Genomic DNA, 15,298 nt, shown 5'->3' on the forward strand with positions numbered 1-15,298 from the left:
CTGGCCCGACTCCCAACAAGCACATCCGAAGCAGAGATCTTATCTTAGCTTAACTGGTAACTGAATAGCATATTGTGCCCCTATCTATAATAAAGAAGAGTCTGGGCTTCAGAAATCATAAGACATAATACATATGAGAATAATGAACAAGTATTAGGTCATCGAGTTGATTACTTCCCATGATTTCTCTTGCACAACTCTTCATTATACAGGATTATGGATTATAAGGCCGCCTTGTATACTATCATACAAAGCTTTGTTATACACAATTATAAGTCATAAAGCTGTCTTTTTACACTATATTGGGCTCAACATATGACATTGGGTTCAGCAGAACAGTTCTTTGTGTTATATTTCATACAGTTCTTTATCAAAGTATTGCGATGAGCTATTGGGTTTAATCAGAGTATTACCATGAGCCATTATTGAAAAAAAACTCCTACTAATACATCCAGGAATCCCAGATCCTGAACATTCTGAATAAATGGTTCCCATACTTGTTCAAGCTACTGTTTTACTATTATAGGAAGAAAGGAAATTGTTTTTAAAAAATTGAATTATTTGTAATTGATAGGTGAGATGCACGTGAATAAAGTAGCATGCAGGATTTTCCAGTGGGCAGCTTTCACCAATGACAACGAAAAGTTGCTATTATTTTATATTAAGCACTGGCTACAAGCCAACAGGAAAACCATGGGGACACAAATAAGTCTAATACCAGCAGATAAGGACATTTTAGTGGTTTTACAAGGATATGACAAGATGCTGATGCCACTACTCCGGTAGCTGCTTTAATTTAAACGCAAGTCAATCAGTGGAAGACCTACAAAAACCTGTTGTGATAAACCAAAAATTGCCATACTTGAATTCATATTTCCCTTATACCATTAAGCAGGAGTCCAGTTCATGTGTTCCTCAGCCCAAACAAGCCTAGTAACCCATTTTGTTTCCTTAACTCAGGTTTCTGAGCAACCACACGACCCTTCAACCACACCAAAGTCTTCTCTGCACTGTTTAGTGGACACTCTCGTATGTTTTCTCTCATTCAGCTCTGCCTCGATATCTTTGTAGTGAGGCTTCGGTTACACTTCTGTTACAGACTGACCAATTCTGGCCACGACTCAGCAACAAAAGCTCGGGGGAGTCACAGATGTTCTCCTCTGAGTGCAAATTCTCTTGGCCACAATTTAAGCCTAAAAGGGAAAATGAAATAAATTCTCTTTAACAAGATAATGAATCCTTACACCAAATCACAGACCCATGGAAGGGATAAATGGTATAAAAAAGTAGTTTAGGAGTTGTTTACTCGGTACTTAAGCCAGTGGTTCCAGAACTGCGGACACATGAGATAAGAGCAGTATCTGATGAGGTCCAGTCTGAGGACCAAATACAGTTACATTCATGGAGAATGGAGCATTATAAGCTCAATGAGGCCCTCAATAAAGGTTGGCTCTCAATAAATGCTTCAACTGGAAAGTCCAAAACCTTTAGTTCTGCTGCACCATATGAAACGATTGGTTTATTCAGCTATTTGCCTCTCGCACCTGAAATGTAAAATCCTATTTCATTGCTGGTGACCAACAACCAAATTAAGAAGATTATTTTTTTCTTTATTAGGCCACTACAACAAAAATATTAACAATCTGCATCCATGCAAGGAAAAATATGGCAAGTAGTACAGTGTTATACGGTATATGGGTTCAGGTTAGAATATAACACTAATTACAATAGAATAAAATAGGTAATATCTAACCATTATTCCCAATTCAATACTAAAGCCAGTTTTCACTTTGGAATGATAGATTTGGATAGGCCTAGTAGAATTTGGACGTGTCCAAGAACTATGGTGAAAATAATATTAATTCTAGTTGTCTTTTTGCTCCAGTTGTTTATTGATATTTTCATTTTTAACACTTTTTTTGCACTTTCGAATTTAAAGTCCATGGCTTCATTGACACAAAGGGGCCCATTTACTTAGTTCGAGTGAAGGAATAGAGGAAAAATAGTTGGAATTTCGAATGTTTTTTTTTGGCTACTTCGACCATCGAATGGGCTACTTCGACCTTTGACTTCGACCTTTGACTTCGAAACAAACGATTCGAACTAAAAACCGTTCAACTATTCGACCATTCGATAGTCGAAGTACTGTCTCTTTAAAAAAAACTTCGACCCTCTAGTTCGCCACCTAAAACCTACCGAGGCCAATGTTAGCCTATGGGGAAGGTCCCCATAGGCTTCCTAACAATTTTCTGATCAAGGATAATCCTTCGATCGATGGATTAAAATCCTTCGAATCGTTCGATTCGAAGGATTTAATCGTTCGATCAACGATTATTCCTTTGATCATTCGATCGAACAAATTGCGCTAAATCCTTCGACTTCGATATCCGAAATCGAAGGATTTTAATTCGGCAGTCGAATATCGAGGGCAAAAATATGCAACTCAGCAGATGTAATATGTTAAGTAAATAAGGCTAAACGTCAGACATGATGGGGGTATCATTGTGATATGACAGTAGTAAGAACATGATAAAGAACATGATAAAGTGCAGATGTGCTCATAGAGAAGAACTGTATCCAATGGCTATTTATTTATACAATGGCTGTGTAACGTTGTGGTATATAGTGAGGTCAGATGGAGTGTGTGAGAGAGATCTGTCCGGTCCCTGAGTATTCAGGAGCCTTATGACTTGGGGGAAGAAACGAACCCACAGGTTATAGCTGCAGGAAGATTGTGAGCAATTTATTAAAGGAGAACTAAACCCTAAAAATGAATAGGGCTAAAAATGGCATATTTTATATACTGTACTTATTGCACGAGGCTAAAGTTTGAGCTTGTCAATAGCAGCAATGATCCAGGACTTCAAACTTGTCACAGGGGGTCACCATCTTGGAAAGTGTCTGTGACACTCACATGCTCAGTGGGCTCTGATTGGCTGTTGAGAAGCTAAGCTTAGGGCTCGTCACTAATTATCCAGCAGAAAATGAGCTTCCCTGGCTGTAATATAAGCTGATGCTACAGGTTTGCTGATTATTAAATTCTGATGCTAATTGCACTGGTTTCTGTGCTGCCATGTAGTAATTATGTGTATTAATTACTAATCAGCCTTATATTGTGACATTTCTATTCTATGTGTACTGTATATTGTGAGTGGGTCCCTAAGCTCAGTAAGTGACAGCAGCACAGAGCATGTGCAGTGAATCAGCAGAAAAGAAGATGGGGAGCTACTGGGGCATCTTTGGAGACACAGATCTTTACTGCTAAAGGGCTGTGGTTGCCTTGGGCTGGTACAGAAGCACAAAACATAATGTAATGGACGGCCAGTACGCTAGCGCAGAGAGCCTAACTGTGCTCTCTGCGCTAAAAGAGCCAAATTTCCTATTTGAAAACCAGAAATTTGGCTTTAAAGTACCAGGAATGGCATTTTTCCCGCCCCTGGTACCTAGTGGGGCGCTGCCTCCTGACTCATACACCTCTCCTCCCACTCCACAAGTGCCACCCCTATCTGCCAATCCCTCCACTGGCACCTGTCATATACAGGATTCAATTCTTGCACCCACTTACAAAGCACTTAAAGGAACAGTAACACCAAAATATGAAAGTGTTTTAAAGTAATGAAAATGTCATGTACTGTTGCCCTGCATTGGCAAAACTGGTGTGTTTGCTTCAGAAACACTACTATAGTTCATATAAACAAAATTTAAAAAAGTCTATACGGCACAGGTTAAATAGTGGATAACAGATAACACCATTATGTTCTACGGAACTTATTTGTTATCTGTTTTCTCCTTTGAATGGCTGCCCCTATTGCTACACAGCAGCTTATTTATATAAACTATAGTAGTACTTATCTGTTATCTACTGTGTATCCTGTGCTTGAATGGCTGCCCCATGGCTACAGAGCAGCTTGTTTATATAAACTATAGTAGTACTTATCTGTTATCTACTGTGTATCCTGTGCTTGAATGGCTGCCCCATGGCTACAGAGCAGCTTGTTTATAAAAACTATAGTAGTACTTATCTGTTATCTACTGTGTATCCTGTGCTTGAATGGCTGCCCCCATGGCTACACAGCAGCTTGTTTATATAAACTATAGTAGTACTTATCTGTTATCTACTGTGTATCCTGTGCTTGAATGGCTGCCCACATGGCTACACAGCAGCTTGTTTATATAAACTATAGTAGAGTTTCTGAAGCAAACACATCAGTTTTACCAGTGCAGGGCAACACTGGGTTATATTTTTATTACTTTAAAACAATTGGATTTTTTGATGTTACTGGTCTTTTCATAATGTAGCACCGCCATACATAGCGAAATTAATAATTACCCCCGGCATAACTCTTTCCCTGCACATGACTTTCTTCTCTCCTCTTCAGTCATTACTTCCTCTTACCCCCACATACAGGACTTTTCACATACATTCTCTGGAACTCAGCCTCCAAGCTTTCAGTCTGTCACTTAAACCAACCTTTTAATTCCAGTCTATAGCCTAAACCCTCAACAGCTTGACCATCCTCCTAATCGCTCATTACTCACACACACGCTAACTATTTGTCTCTTACTACACCTACTATTAACTATCCAACCCGGGAACTCTTCCAGCCACACTGGTTACCCTCACCCAATGTTTCACTTCTTCTTATGAATATTGTCTCCTAAAAATATACAAGTGTCCCAATTTAGACAGCTCAACCCGCAGTCCCGGATTGTTACAGAAATGTCCCTAGTTTTACTTTGATCTTCTACATACACTGGACAGCTGGAAAAAGATTTGTAATTAAATAAGAGGCTTTTGCCAGAGAGACCAGAATACTTGGCAGCTGCACTTAGATACAATTGTAACAATTCACGATAAGCAAAGATACAATTGTAACTATTTAAGATAAGCAGGTCTCTTGTGGAGTTGCCACATTTTCAGTAACAAAATATTTTTCTTGCTACATTTTCATCTTCATGCTCTGTTGATAGCATTGATATCAATAATCATTTGCACAGGCCAAGCTAATAAAATACTGGCCAGGTGGCCTCCTACATGGTTCTGCAACCAATCAACACGCACAAAAGCACACTTCAACTGTCATTAACAAATATAACTGTCATTTATAAATACAACTGCTTTTTAAGCATTGCTTCAGTTCTTGTCTGATCTTTGCCCTGGTGGTTGCAGAAGCCCAGCTGATTTATTGCCACTAAAAGCATTTTCTTTCACTGGGCAAAGTTGGATTGATGGGTTGATATCCTCTTTAAATATCTCAAAACACATAAATATTAAAAGGGTGGTTTGTCTTTGTTAGCTTTTAGTATGTTATAGAAAGGCTCATTTTAAGCAACTTTTCAGTTGGTCCTTTTTTCTAATTTTTTCTTCTTCTTCTTCTCCTGACTCTTTCTAGCTTTCAAATGGGGGGTCACTGACCCCATCTAAAAAAAACAAACAAATGTTCTCTAAGGCTACACATGTATTGTTATTGCTACTTTTTATTACTCATCTTTCTATTCCTATTCTTATTCATATCAGCGCATGGTTACTAGGTTAATTTGGACCCTAGCAACCAGACTGCTGAAATTGCAAACTGGAGAGCTGGAGTAAAAAGCTAAATAAGTCAAAAACCACAAAGAAATAAAAAATGAAAACCAATTGGAAATTGTCTCAGACTATCACTCTCTATATCATTAACAGTAGGGATGCACCAAATCCAGGATTTAGTTCGGGATTCGGCCAGGATTCGGCATTTTTCAGCAGGATTCGGCCGAATCCTTCTGCCTGGCCGAACAGAATCTTAATCCTAATTTGCATATGTAAATTAGGGGCGGGTAGAGGAATCACGTGACTTTTAGTCACAAACGCAGATCTTTTTCTGCTTTTTACTTTCCTGACCCTAATTTGCATATGCAAATTAGGATTCGGATTTGGTTCGGTATTCGCTGAATCTCTCACCAAAGATTCAGGGATTCGGCCGAATCCCAAGTAGTGGATTTGGTGCATCCCTAATTAAAAGTTAATTTAGAGGTGAACAACCCCTTAAAGCTACTGAAGCCAGTCCTAGAATGCTATTCTCTCTGCGTTACACAGTACTTAGCATATAGAAAAGTCATAGCACGAAAGGAAAACTATACCCCCCCGAACAATGTAGGTCTCTATAAAAAGATATTGCATAAAACAGCTCATATGTAAAATCCTGCTTCATGTAGATAAACCATTTTCATAATAATATACTTTTCTAGTAGTATGTGTCATTGGGTAATCGTAAATAGAAAATTGCCATTTTAAAAAAATAAGGGCCGCCCCCTGGGATCATACGATTCACGGTGCACACAAACATACCAAACAATCCATACTTGTTAGGTCACATGAGCCAATTAACAGACAGATCTGTTGCTTAAGTGTTCGTTTTGGGAATATAGTTCCTGAAGCAATGCTGAACAGCAGCAGCACAGTGTGACTCATTGGGGCAAATTCACTAACAATCGTAGTTTCGCCAGGCGCACTTCGCCACACTTCGCCAGGCGTAGTTTTGCCAGCGCTTCGCAAATTCATTAAAATCCGAAGTTGCGCACAGGGGTAGCGTAAGGTTGTGAAGTTGCGCTAGCGTTGATTCGCTAAGTAAAGCGAAGTTGCGCTAGCGAAGGCTAATTTGCATAGGGCGCCAAATTCAAATTTCAATGGAGGAACACGTATCTGCACTACAAATGCCTAGAAAACCTTCAATTCATCAAATAAAAATTTTATTTTGCCCTACACATGTGCCCACTGTCTAGGTAAGTTGCCATGAGTCAGGAAATGTAGGGCAGAAGGAGGGGAGCCCCAAAAATTTTTTCGATCTTTTTCAGCCTATCACCCATAATGTAGAAAACACGCCAGCGTTTTTTGGGACTTAGAAAAAATGTTGAATTTTTTTTAAACAATCCCTATCTACTCTATTGTGCTTCGCCAGGTCTGAGGTGGCGAAGGAAGTCTAGTGTAAAAGGTAGTGTTCAGTACACTGCGCCCGTTAGTGAATTTGCGTAGTTACATCCGTAGCGAAACTTCGCCAGGCGTAAGGGTGCGAATAACACTAGCGAAACTAGGCCAGCGTTCGTTAGTGAATTTGCGCAGTAACGAAAATGACAAACGCTAGCGAAGTAACGCTAGCGAAGTAACGCTAGCGAAGTAACGCTAGCGAAGTAATGCTAGCGAAGTAACGCTAGCGTTCGGCGCTTCGGCGCTTAGTGAATTTGCCCCATTGTTCCTTATTCTTTATACAGAATAGGCAGATGAGCACTTACTCTAGCTCTTATCATGGCATAACAGCCGGCTGAGTCAATTTTTTTCCAATACGAAACTAGATAAAGCTGTAACAGGCAGTTACCAGGCAAAAAAAAACAAAAATAAAAAAAGTGATTAATCTGCACTCCTCCTATCAGTAAGATTTAAAGGGGATCTAAGCCCAAGAAAGTGAAGTGATGCAAACGTAGAGTGATCCTGACTCTAGGATGAGCCAGCAGCCTGATATTAGAAGCCTAAAACTGCTCATAAACCACTAGAAATAGTGAATGAATGTAGGCTTGGAAGAGATTCTCAATTTACAAGAAATGAGAATGAGCATAAGGCTAATGTCACCCGTTCCAATGCACTGACACCATGGAATTTAGGCACAAGGGGAAGATGTTGGTGCAAAAACAAACAAATCTACCCCCTGTGTGAATCGCTGCATTGTAAGGAAAGGGCAAAAAGGAATAGATCAGGTTCTTTCCTCTGGTGCTGACGGAAAAAGCACAATGTGTGACATTCATTTTTCTTGAGTTAAATAGGGAAATTGAAGCTACTGTGTGAAGCTGCTTCTGCACAGTGCACATTTTATTATATTTATTATATTTATTATACACAGCGCCCCCTAGTTACACAATGATATAAATTGCAGGCTGCTTGTTGGGGCTTGCCAATAAATTCATCTTCTACATATCATCTCTCACACCTCTAATAACCACCCCCTGCTCTTCATCACTACTGCTCATTCTCACTCACACTTTTCTAATGAAAACTACTGCTTGTATTGCATTACAATTGACTCCCTGGTTAGATTATATTGGAGCACAGTTAAACAACCCCCTGCAGCGCCTGGCAAACAAGCAGACTTTTGTCTGCATATACTTCCAACGTTCTAATTCTTTGCAGGACAGTCTCCAACTCCAATAACAACGTATATTATCTTTGGTGTATCGACTGCCAACTGCATATGATTCACAGAGGTTGGGAATATAGAAGATCGGATGACAGGATCTTCTAAGAAAGAACTGTGGTCAGAAACAAAGGCTGAAAAATTGATGCCAGGTGTTACATTGTGGTTTAACTGTCTCTGGTGCCTCCAGTCTCAAAGTTAAATACAAGTTTCCTTTATTATAACATGTTATCCGGTGCATCCCAAGTAACTAGTGATGGACGAATTTATTCGCTAGGCGAAAATTTGCAGTAAATTCCCGAGATTCGGCGCCGGTGAATAAATTTGCAAAACTGCCGCTAAAATTCGCCCGCAAATTTGCGCCGGCATCAAAAACGAGACGCCTGTGCGATTTCGCAAATTTTTCGCCGTTTCGCAAATTTCGCAGGAAATTCACAAATTTTTCGGCGAAACGCGCCAAATTCACCCATCACTACAAGTAACATTTGCAGGGGAGGCAAATTCATGAAACAAAATCAACCTGTTCCGAGATTAAGCCTGAATAGAGAAGTGATTGCTGGAACTGAATGAGTTAGGAAAGCCCAGCAAAACGCCCACAGATTATATAACATTGTACCTAGTGGGACGGGGAAAGTTGAGTGTGAAAATAGCAAGAAAGCATCGTGTTGATATAAGTTATATAATTTCCAGGTCATGTAATTCATGGTGCCATAGCTAAAGGGGTTGTTCGCCTATGATGTAGAGAGGGATATTCTGAGACAATTTGAAATTGGTTTTCATTTTTTATTATTTGTGGATTTTGAGTTATTTAGCTTTTTATTCAGCAGCTCTCCAGTTTGCAATCTGGGTGCTAGGGTCCAAATTCCCCTAGCAACCATGCACTGATTTAAATAAGAGACTAGAATATGATCGGGAGAAGGACTGAATAGAAAGATGAGTAATAAAAAGTAGCCATAACAATACATTTGTAGCCACAGCGATGCAAAATATGTTGGCTCTATATAAATTCATGTCAGTCATGTTAATAATAGCCTTACAGAGCATTTGTTTTTAGATGGGGTCACTGACTCCCATTTGGAAGTTGGAAAAGAGTCAGAGGAAGAAGGCAGATAATTAAAAAAAACTATTAAAAATATATAATGAAGGCTAATTAAAAAGTTGCTTAGAACTGGCCATTCTCTAACTTATTTAAAGTTGACTTAAAGGTAAACCACCCATTTAATTTCCTGCATCAGATATTGCGGAGCTAATAAGTCCCAGGACTTTTGGACAGGAAAAAGGGGTAGCGGGAAGAGGCACGTGCCTGGGGCGCAAAGGTAAAGGGGTGCCAGGCACATACCTCTTCTGATGCCTTCCCCTAGTTCGGACCATTGGGCCCAGAAGCTGTTGCTGCAGTACCTTCCGAATGCGCTTATGTCCTTCCGCTCATGACTGGGATCAGATACATATTCAGGCCAATAAAATTAGACAGAGGCTTAGCCGGAGCTGTGAAGAAGAACAAAGTAGGATGTTTACAGTAATTGGGGTGGGTTATTTATAAACAATGCCAGGTTAATGCTGTAAGGTACAGAGTATAAAGTGGTACAAGGTAAATAAGACACAGTTTCTCTATATGCTCCTTTGTGGATTGACCTTGTAAATAAATAAGTTCCTTGGTTAAGCATAAAGAACCTCTGGCGCCCACTTCTTGTACATTGGCACACTGTTACAGTTGCACTACACCCTGCCTCCACACCGTTGCAAGGGCTTACTCCCTGAAGGAAAAGGTCTCATCCGTGGCACAAACATATGAAAGTAAGCTTATAACAGAGATGGTGCCACTCAGTTTATTATAGTGTTACACTAGCATTCTGTTTTTAGTGCAACACAGCTTTATTCCTCTTTTGGCCTCTTTCCAATCCAGGAAGGAAAAGTAGTTTGTTCCTTCACCGAGAAAGAAATTTCTCTGAACAAAACAAAGAATCACTATATCAAACAATAACCCTATGGAAAAATATAATGACATTTTAAAATCTTTTATAATAGCCCTCTAGGCTTAGAACTATGAGTTGTCAAGTATGCTTTAGAATTAAAAGTTCAAAGTTGTGACCAGAGACTTTCATACGGCGCTTGTCTGTTGACCCAAAATTGCAGTCATGTCCCTCTTGGGTTCCCAGACTAATGGGTAAGGGCCCAGCCTGAAGACCAGTTAGAGTGAGATTTGAGAATACCTATTGGTTTTCTATCTGATAAAGTGGGTGAGATTTGGTGCAAAATTTCCTTTTGTTCCTTCAGCCTGAAATGTTATTTGTTTGCCGGTGTCACTGACCCAACAACCCAAAAGCAGATACAATTTTTATTATTATTGTTTTTTTTTTATCTCTATAGCTTCCACCTTCCAGCCTGCGTTTTAGACTAATGCCAGGTTGCTAGGGTCAAGTTGTGTTTTCCACGAAAATTCAAGCTTTCAGTGTTATTTTTTTGGTCAAAAATCCCCCCCCCAAAAAACTTTATTTTTGGAGATTTATTATATCCCTACCCTGGAAATAGCTTGGGGCAAATTCACTAAGACGCGAAGCGCCGAACGCTAGCGTTAATTCGCTAGCGTTTGGCATTTTCGCTACTGCGCAAATTCACTTTTTATTTTTGTTTTTTTTTTGCCTGGTAACTGCCTGTTACAGCTTTATCTAGTTTCGTATTGGAAAAAAATGGACTCAGCCGGCTGTTATGCCATGATAAGAGCTAGAGTAAGTGCTCATCTGCCTATTCTGTATAAAGAATAAGGAACAATGGGGCAAATTCACTAAGCGCCGAAGCGCCGAATGCTAGCGTTACTTCGCTAGCGTTTATCATTTTCGTTACTGCGCAAATTCACTAACGAACGCTGGCGTAGTTTCGCTAGTGTTATTTCGCAACCTTACGCCAGGCGAATCTCTAACTTGCGCAGTGTACTGAACGCTACCTTTTACGCTAGACTTCCTTCGCCACCTCAGACCTGGCGAAGCGCAATAGAGTAGATAGGGATTGTTTCAAAAAAAGTCAAAATTTTCTCCAAGTCCCAAAAAAACGCTGGCGGGTTTTCTACATGATGGCTGATAGGCTGAAAAAGATCGAAAATTTTTTGGGGCTCCCCTTCCTCCCCCCTACATTTCCTGACTCATGGCAACTTACCTAGACAGTGGGCACATGTGTAGGGCAAAATAAAATTTTTATTTGATGATTTGAAGGTTTTCTAGGCATTTGTAGTGCAGATACGTGTTCCTCCATTGAAATTTGAATTTCGCGCCGTATGCAAATTAGCCTTCGCTAGCGTAACTTCGCTTTATATAGCGAATCAACGCTAGCGCAACTCCGCAACCTTACGCTACCCCTGTGCGCAACTTTGGATTTTAGTGAATTTGCGAAGCGCTGGTGAAACTACGCCTGGCGAAGTGCGGCGAAGTTGCGCCTGGCGCAACTTCGCATCCTAGTGAATTTGCCCCCTTGACTCCAAAAATACACCATCTAAAACCCGTCGAGGCCATGTAGTAGTCAATGGCAAAGGTCTCTTGAACCATTTGAAGATGTTAATAGCCTTCATGATGTTCCAGTTTTATTTTGGAGGGTTGATTCAAGTTATTTTTTGGCCAAAAACTCAACTCAATTAATTGAAGTTTTCGGATTTTGTAACTCAAACTCTTTTTGTCTTAAACAACCATTCGAGTTGTGAGTTTATTCGAGGTATAAAAACTCTAAAACTCGACTCCCAATAATTAACTCCCTAAGAGTTTCACCCTGTAGATTGTCTTCAAATATCAATGTCATAATAAAATAAATATACATAATTAATTAAATGGGCAACGCAATTCAGGAAAAATACTTTCCTTTCTTGTACACTTCAATGAAGAATGCACTTACTCTACCAATATATATCCATCCACTGAGCTGGTTGTTACTACTGAACCCACTCTTTGGGCCAGATTCAGTTCAGATAGAAAAAGTTCGCCTGGTTTATCACATAAAAACTCATGGGTGAGATTCAATTTGAGGAGAAAAAAACATTTCTCCAAATTCAATTCCAGATTTTTCCTATAGACTTCAATAGAGTTTTCCCATGATAAACTATGAGATAAGTTTTTCTGAATTTAATCTCCAATTGAATCTCGTCCATGACATTTCACGTGATAAACCTTTCAACCAATCAGCAATTAATTTTGAACAGTCTATGGTTATAATTAGTGATGGGCGAATTTGCGCCGTTTCGCTTCGCCGAAAAATTCGCGAATTTAGTTTTTGACGCCAGCGCCTGTTTTTGACGCCGGCGCCCGTTTTTTCGAGAAATCTTTTTTTGACGCCCACGAATTTTTGCCGCAAATTTTCACGGGCGTTTCGCGAATTTATTCACTGGCGGTGAATCGCGCGAATTCGCGCCTGACGAATAAATTCGCCCATCACTAGTTATAATTGTTAGAATACAGCAAAACTGCACTTTAAGACGGATGGACTATCCTAAATGGACAGTGGGTGCTGCTTTGTAATAATTATTGTGTGCTCTCTAGAACAGATTCTAGAGTTTCAGTGTCAACTTCTTTGTCTTTTTTGTCCTGCATTTTTGACGACATAAAAATACTTCTAAATTTGGAGTATTTTTTATTCTATTCCTTCACTCGAGCTAAGTAAATGTGCCCCTCTGTGTCAAAACACACTCTGCGGATTTTGCCTTAAAATGCAAAGTCTCACGTTTCTTTGCCGAAAGAAACCGCTGAAAATCTGGCAAGTGAAGAGGACACTGTTAGCGGCCGGGGGCTGAAATCAGCCTGATTTTGGCCCTGTCTGGCCCTAGCCTAATCAGTAACCTCCTCTTCTATTTGCAGCTCTGGCACTCTGGACACTCTCGGCTGATTTGGAAGAGCCTCAACTCAACTGTATTTTCATACTGAAATCAATTGAGTGTGTTCGCAGCATAAAAGTTGCAGATGCAGGGTCGGAGTTAACCTCTGATGTAGTCGCATAGAAGAGAGCTCCGTTTCGCTATATAAAGCGAAGTTGCGCTAGCGAAGGCTAATTTGCATACGGCGCGAAATTCAAATTTCAATGGAGGAACACGTATCAGCACTACAAATGCCTAGAAAACCTTCAAATCTGCAAATAAAATTTTTATTTTGCCCTACACATGTGCCCACTGTCTAGGTAAGTTGCCATGAGTCAGGAAATGTAGGGGGGAGGAAGGGGAGCCCCAAAAAATTTTCGATCTTTTTCAGCCTATCAGCCATCATGTAGAAAACACGCCAACGTTTTTTGGGACTTAGAAAAAATTTGGACTTTTAAACAATCCCTATCTACTCTATTGCGCTTCGCCAGGTCTGAGGTGGCGAAGGAAGTCTAGCGTAAAAGGTAGCGTTCAGTACACTGCGCAAGTTAGTGAATTTGCGTAGTTTCGTCGCTAGCGAAGATTCGCCTGGCGTTAGGTTGCGAAGTAACACTAGCGAAACTACGCCAGCGTTCGTTAGTGAATTTGCGCAGTAGCGAAAATGCCAAACGCTAGCGAACTAACGCTAGCGTTCGGCGCTTCGCGCCTTAGTGAATTTGCCCCTGGAAATCTACGGAAATACCCGACAGAGATAATGTAGTCCACCTAATAGACTCAAATCTCTCACATGAGAAGTATGCTGCAACGACTCTTGCGCACATCAACAAAGACCTAGTGACTCACAAATTGTGGGAAAAATGGAAACATAAACATCAAATACCCGAACGCACCTGATAAAACGGATTTACAAAACTAAATGGCATGAAAAATTGAAAAATTTTAAATATCTACAACGATCAACCCACGGACACCGACAACATGAAGGACGTCAAACCTTATTCCCCCCCCCCATTCAAGATATATAGTACTGTTTCATGGACTATGCAAGTTACAACCCCCTCCACTCCCCCCCCCTTTACCTAACTTTACTTACCTTTCTGGTTTTACCACTCTTCTTTCTCCTTTCCTCTTCTTCCCCAGTCTTCACTGGAAATTTTCACTGTTATCTGAAAACCAATAAAAAACTCAAATTATAAAAAAAAAAAAAAGTTACAGATACAAAAAGAAGAGGAGGTTACTGCCCATGTAAAGGCTTAAATAGTCCTGCGTATGTCCAGTTCTTGCATAGCACTAACCTTATATTCCTGTAATCCAAGTGAGTGGGCTAATTCAATTACCAGTATTCACACTCTGCCCACCTTTGCTTTGACGGAGGAAGAGAAACAAAAAACATATAAGAAAATTTTCTGGAAGGGAAGGCAGGTCAATTCTACACTGCATAGGGAAAGGTAGAAAATACAAAAGCAAACACAAGTTAGGTATTCGGCAATAAAATCATTTTAATGGCTGAGCAAAAGTAGAATTGGGTGGAAGGTGACAGTACTGGAGTTTAATTGAGGGAAGGAAAAGAGGTGAAGAAAAGTTGGGAACAAAGAAATTAAATAGTGGAGAATTTGGCATGATGGGATTATTGTGGTTCCAAACAGGGCTGGATTTCTGAAAGCCGCGCCCCAAGGCCAGTGCCCTGACGCTTCGTGTGTGCGCCCTCCCTTCACTGTGTGGTCTTAGCGCCAGACGTATTGTCCAAAGTGCCGGCCCCTATGCTCAAGCGAGTGCACTATTCAGTATTGGAGCACCAAGTGCTTCCTTGGATGCAGCAGGGCGGCATGCAGCAGGGCGGCATGCCGCCCTTAAAATTTTGCCGCCCTAGGCCTGGGCCTATGTGGCCTCGCCACAAATCCGGGCCTGGTTCCAAAACAAAAAAATTGCATTTGCAAGAAAATTGGGAAAAAAGGGAGGGGAGAACTAAATGCATGAAGGATGGGGTGAGAGTGTGGAGGGTAAGGGCTTAGAATTTTAGAGAAGAGGGGACATATGAAGATAAAGCAGGGGTGAGATGAAACAATAGAAGTTAAGAGAGAAGAAAAATAAGAAATAAAAAAAGTGTAGGGAAAAGGGGGAACAAAACCAAAAGGAATTGCAGTGTAAAGCAACAGTCTGTTCTACTAGTAGGACTTGGCTCAGTAACATGGGAAAGAAAAGGCTATGGGCAGGTTCAAAATTCAACCTTAAGCCTGACCATATGTTTAATGCAGCCGAGCTGGCTCTCAACTGAATAGATTGAAACATACAGTGCCTGCAGTCTGCTGGC

At 40.4% G+C, this 15,298-nt stretch overlaps 1 long non-coding RNA gene across 1 annotated transcript; it reads right to left on the reverse strand.

The window, feature by feature from the left end:
• Positions 1-363: 363 nt before the first annotated feature.
• LOC121397205 lies at positions 364-14,907 on the reverse strand. The gene is made up of 4 exons (XR_005963582.1): positions 14,283-14,907; positions 14,081-14,153; positions 9,499-9,644; positions 364-1,193 (listed from the first exon to the last, which is right to left on the reverse strand). It is a non-coding gene; the product is annotated as an uncharacterized LOC121397205 (long non-coding RNA).
• Between the last annotated feature and the right edge of the window lie 391 nt (positions 14,908-15,298).

The sequence above is a fragment of the Xenopus laevis genome, chromosome 8L, assembly GCF_017654675.1.
Source record: "Xenopus laevis strain J_2021 chromosome 8L, Xenopus_laevis_v10.1, whole genome shotgun sequence".
NCBI classification, from domain to species: domain Eukaryota; kingdom Metazoa; phylum Chordata; class Amphibia; order Anura; family Pipidae; genus Xenopus; species Xenopus laevis.